The sequence below is a fragment of the Pseudonaja textilis genome, chromosome 8 (genome assembly GCF_049901715.1).
Source record: "Pseudonaja textilis isolate UNSWEBS1 chromosome 8, rPseTex1.2, whole genome shotgun sequence".
Lineage (NCBI taxonomy): Eukaryota > Metazoa > Chordata > Lepidosauria > Squamata > Elapidae > Pseudonaja > Pseudonaja textilis.
In genome coordinates, this window is record NC_141997.1 from 14,606,690 (window position 1) to 14,612,689 (window position 6,000).

The window sequence follows — 6,000 nt, forward strand, 5'->3', positions numbered from 1 at the left end:
AAACCCATTGGCTGCAAATGGATTTTTAAGATAAAAACTGATAAGGATGGAAATATAATCCATAAGGCAAGATTAGTAGCCCAAGGTTTTAGACAAAGTGCCAATGACTATGATGAGGTATTTGCACCTAGTCTTAAAGCAGCAACATTAAGGGCAGCTTTAGTGTGGGCAGCAAGCAAGAAATATATAGTTAACCATCTAGATGTGGAAACTGCTTACTTGCATGCTCCACTAAGACATACTGTATATATGAAAAAGCCTATTGGATTTAAAGGTGAAAATAATAATGATTGTTGGTTGTTAAAGAAGAGCCTCTATGGTCTTAAACAATCAGGCTATGAATGGAACCAGTATATTGTAAAGGAACTAAACAATATAGGGTTTAAAGCTGGTTTAGCCGATCCATGTCTGTTTAAAAGGGAGACAAATGGGAAAATATCATTATTATTATTGTTTACTGATGATATTGCTTTGATTACTGAGACTAATGATGAAGCCAATAAAATAATAGCATCATTAGCCAAGAAAATAAAATCAAGCAATTAGGGAGATAAAGAAATATCTAGGTTTGAATATACTGAAAACACAGAAAGGTTTTAAGATATCTCAGGAAGATAAGATATCTAAATTGCTAATAGATTATAAGATGGAACTTTGTAAGCCTGCAAAGACTCCAATGAGTCAGGATATTTGCAAAATGGATGCTCAAAGTCCCAAGTTTGATAAGGTAATATATCAATCTTTGATTGGTAGCTTATCATACATTAGCAATTGGTCAAGGCCAGATATAGCTTATGGTATTAATCAACTGGCACGACATAATAATGATCCACTTCAATGTCATTGGATAGCATTAAAGAGGATTTTAAGATATCTTAAAGGAACATTACATCATGCACTGTATCTAGAACCAAAAGGTGATCTAATACTGAGTGCTTATGCAGATGCTAGTTTTGCATCAGAAAGAGACACAAGAAAGTCGACTTCAGGAACAGCCATAATGCTGGGTAAGACATTAATTGGTTGGAAGTCAATAAGACAACAGCATATAAGTTTGTCTACTATGGAGGCAGAATTCTCCTGTTTATCGCTATTATGTACTGAGTTAATTATGTATAAACAAATGATGATTGACATGGGATTAACTGTAAATTATCCTATAATTGTACATGAAGATAATCAGGCAGCAATTCAAATGGCCACAAATATTGCAGTAAAAACTAGGAGCAAGCATACGGATTTAAGGTACCTAAACGTTAGACAATCTGTAAAGAGTAAAATGGTACAGCTGGAGTACTGCATGTCGGAGGACAATATAGCTGATAATTTTACTAAAGCCCAAGGTGCCATTAAGCACCAAGAGAGTTGTGTAAAGTATGGGTTTAGATTGTAAGGGTATTGTATATTTATATCACCCAAAAGGGGAGAATGTTGGGTATATTGATACACCAACTAGGTTTGGGTGAATAAATATATAAACCAAGGTTTAAGTGTTTGTAGCTTTAAGCACCAAACTGCAATGTAATTAGATAATTAAGGGTGCGGTTACAACCTGCAATAAAAGGCAGTGAGAGAAACGTAACAGCCCTGCTCTCTGGCTGGTCTCTCTGCTCTCTGCCTGCCTGCTGCTTACTCCTGTTTGAGACATCTGCTTGTTACTGTTTGCTGGCTACTGTGCTGGATACCGTTTCTGCTGAACAAAAGGACTATTCCCTTGGTGAGCTGATATCCTGTGAATACTCAGTGTTGTCTTCGAGAGAAAGGTATCGGGAGGAGAAGATTTACAAGCAGATAAGGACATAGTACTAACTAGTTAATGGACTAAGTTACTGGATGGATATATTTGTAAATGACATATGGACTGATTGACAATGCTTACACTCTGAATGGATTAAACAACTATTTAAAACTACAAACAGTTTTTGTCTCCAGTGTGTGTATACTCTTGGGCCCAGCCTCTCTCATTTGGCTGCCTGGCTTGACTGCTGCTGCACACTCTGCTTGGGGGTTTGTCCCCAATCACTAACAAAGGCATCCCGAAATTAAATTTTAAAGAATTTTTAAGAGAATTAATTAAAGTGGCAGATAAAGACAATATGGGAAAAGAAAAAGAAAAACTTTTGACATGTGAAAGTGGCTTTGAATTTTGAAAGAGAACCCTGAAGAAGATACTAGTTCAAATTGGAGAATATATTATCTTGACACTAAATAGGCAAATTGAAAGCTGAACTTGAACATGTCAAAGGGAAAATAAAAACAAAGTAACTGATATCTGGATTTATTGGAACTTTGGATTTAGAAATCCTGAATAGAGAAAAAATGGAGAAAAAGGGTGGAACTTGGACATAACAGAAAGTGCCATCTAGTGGTAAAAGGAATTATTTGTGAATTTCTATAACCTGGTTTCTTTAAAGACTTGATTCGATACAAAACAAGTGAAATCTTTCTACACCTGGAAAGTGAAAGTGGAATATTGAACTATGGGGAAAAAAGAAAGAAGTAGGAAGAAATTGATTTGGGATTGTTTGGTGATTTTGGTATAAATATAAACTTATGGATATTGGATTATTTGATGGAACTGAAAATCTAAAGAAGAATTAATAAAAGCTAATCATTGGAAATAAATCTTTTAGACATTGGCTGAACTAAATTACTGGATAGAAGTGGTCAAACATGGCAGAACATTTTTTGGAATTAAAAATAGAACTGAGAAACATGAAAAAAGAGCTACAAGAAAGAGGCAAATCATTTGGCTTTGCTCTACAATTTCTAGAAATTGTGATTTTAGACCATGAAGAACAACAAGGATTGCCAGAAGAAGAGGAGGAGTTGATAAAAGAAGAAGTCATTTTTATTAGAAATTGGAGCAATGAGGTTTAAAGCAAAAAGGGAAAAGAATGGGAATTAAAAATTTGAGATTTGAGGAGGCAATTAAAAAGGGGAATATTTTGAGAACCGAAAAAAGTTAAAGGAAACAGCAGAAAAGGGAACTACAGGAGGAAGTTCTAAAATGGGAGAGGGATAAAAATTGGAGTAAGAAAAGGAGGGAAAAATGAAGAGGAAAAGAAGCAATAAAAAACAGAATCAGGAAAGAAAGAAATATGGAAATTGTATAAAAATGAAAATAAATTGTTTATTTAAAAGACATAGAGATAATGGTTAATTAAGAATAGAGAGAGGAGATACTGCAAGGTGCTAAAGTGTATTATAAATATATTAGAAATATCAAACTATTTAGAAAGTAGGGAAATATAGATTATTGAAATGTAAGATTGGAGTAGATTTTTTTTGTTATTGGAAATACCAGTTTTTTTGTTAAACTAAATATAGAGATAAATGAAACTACTGTGATAAAAGAGAAATCATGATAAACTTATTATGGATAAAGTTTTGGAATATAATTGAAATGAATTACAAAGATTGTTGTAATGAGATTATAATTGGGGGGAATGGAAGAATGTGAACAAAGGGACATTATGATAAGCTTAATAACTATGTTTAACAAACTTACAGAATACAGTTGAAATGATATATGAGAATTGTTGTAATGAAATTAATAGTTCTTTATGATGAATTGAATAGATTGATCTTTCTTGTTATACTATGTTTTTGATGTAATTGAAGGGGAAAACACCATGCAGAATCTGATATAAAAAGTATATTTGTTAGGTAGTTGTTAGAAGATGACTGTTATAAATGTTTAAGGGGATAATTAAGTTAAATGATTATTGGGATTTAAAAGGGAACTTATTAGATGATATATAAGCTGTAGGGATGGCATATTTTAATTGGTATTTGTAAGGGAAATTTGTGTTTTGAATTAAGTTGGAATTTTTGAAATGATGAAATGAGAATATGAAATGAAATTGTAATTATGACAGATAAAAGTATAAGTATAGTGAATATGATATGAGAATTATTTAAAGCTAAAAGAAATAGGCTAAGAAATGAATTGAAAATTTATAAATAAGCCTGAGGAAAATATCCGTGAAAAATCATAGAAAATATGTAAAGTAGAGGTAAGATGTGAACTAAATGTTAAATATGAATATGTAAACTAAACTATGTTTGTATGGAGATGTGAAAACCTGGAGTCATGCTGTTCACTAAAAAGAGATGTTTCTTTAAACAAAAAAGACAGAGGAAGTATCCAGTGGTGGCATTCATTTTTTTTTTTTTTTTTACTACCAGTTATGTGGGAATGGCTTGGTGAGCATGGCACTTACCCCACTCACTTGTTTTCCAGCTCCATTCTCCTGTGCAGGGCAACAAAAGAAGACCCAGCTGATCAGTTGGGACTTGGGAGACAGAGAATAGATGGGGGCAGGGGCAGGGGTGGTATTTGCCGGTTCTCCGAACTACTCAAAATTTCCACTACCGATTCTCCAAAACTGGTCAGAACCTGCTGAATGCCACCTTTGGAAGTGTCACTTCAGAGGGCTTTAAATGAAAGTAGTATAGTTTATTCAACTTAAAAAACTTAAAGAAATTGTAAAGTGGGAAATATGACCTTCACTTTGCTGCTGCAGAGTTTGCACCCCCAGCTCAATTATACAAATCAAGCAATTTGAAATTGTGGTCAGAAGACAATCAATGGCATGCATCTTTTATACTTTATATAGTTACAAATTACCTTTTTTCTAGAACAGTCATAGCAACATACATAAATAATAAATTAATGTATTTTAAGTCAATCAAGTAGAACAATCAAATCAACAAGAAAAAAAATCAATTATTTAAAAATCAAGCATTATTTAATTAATACAAAAATAGATACTGGCCTTAAAATAGGTTGAACAGGGCTAAATAGTATAAAATTTTGATGGAATATAACTTCAAATCTGAGGTAGGGAAATAGGGGAGAAAACATACCAATAATATGGATCTTGCTATAGAAAAGACCATTGTGCCTCCTGGCCTGACCACATACAGTTTCAAAGAACTGCTTCAGTCTAGTCAGATTTGATCAAGCACCTCACTGAAGCAGATTCATGCATCAAAATGACAATCCCTTTTGATATATTGAATCACATCAGGTGTCTGCAAAATGTTTTACAGCACTACGAAGTGCTTCACAAATTTGATGGCTTTTCTAAAGCTTCTGGTGTTGCTAAGGACACATGCAATGTCAGAACATCTGTCGAAAGAGAATGCTGGATTGGGAGGTGGGTGAATCAAGTGGTGAGATGGACTCTAACATTGACATGTGAAGCCAGCTAATGAATTTTATCATCTCATTAAATTGTCTGCTTAACCACTTTTGGGTGGCAAGATTAACATGTGCTTTTGAGCTTCATTTATTTTCTCAGCTTTCAACTTCTTTAAGATGCTAATCTACAAACATTGCCTTTCTGTTCTCTTATACTAATAGAACTTTACAGATCTACACTGGTCCTGCCAATATTGTTTGGAACAACTCAACTCTCAGCACTCCAAATATGATCTCAAGTTGACCTTTCTAGTATGCACTGTTAGATCAATCTGCCTCAGTCACACTGAGTAAAAATCTCTCATTAATGAATAGAGGTGCTAACACTAACAGGCATAGGTAAAACATGTATTTTTTTGCCAGGAATTGGGCTGCATGGCAAGGAAGACTTTGTGCCAACCATTCTCTCTGTGGCATTGTATCTGTACTGTTCTTGCTCTGTCCAGAGAAGACAGAACATTTGTCATTGTGCCTCATGATACAAAAGCAAAGTAATGAGCATTTCTTTTCCATAAAGGGCAACATTTACACATCACCTATACCAATCATTCCACCAAACCAGGGGTGGGATTCTACAGGTTCGCATCTATTTGCTAGAACCAGTTGTTAACATTCTAAGCAGTTCGGAGAACCGGTTGTTAGAAGAAATTACTGTCCTAATTGTTGAGGTAATTCCCCGTTAGGAGAATGAGCGCATACAGGGAGACATATTGAGAGTAGTGTTTGAATAATACACACACAGCACACAGATATACTGTACAGTAAATGTAGGTTTTTACTTCCAGAAATGC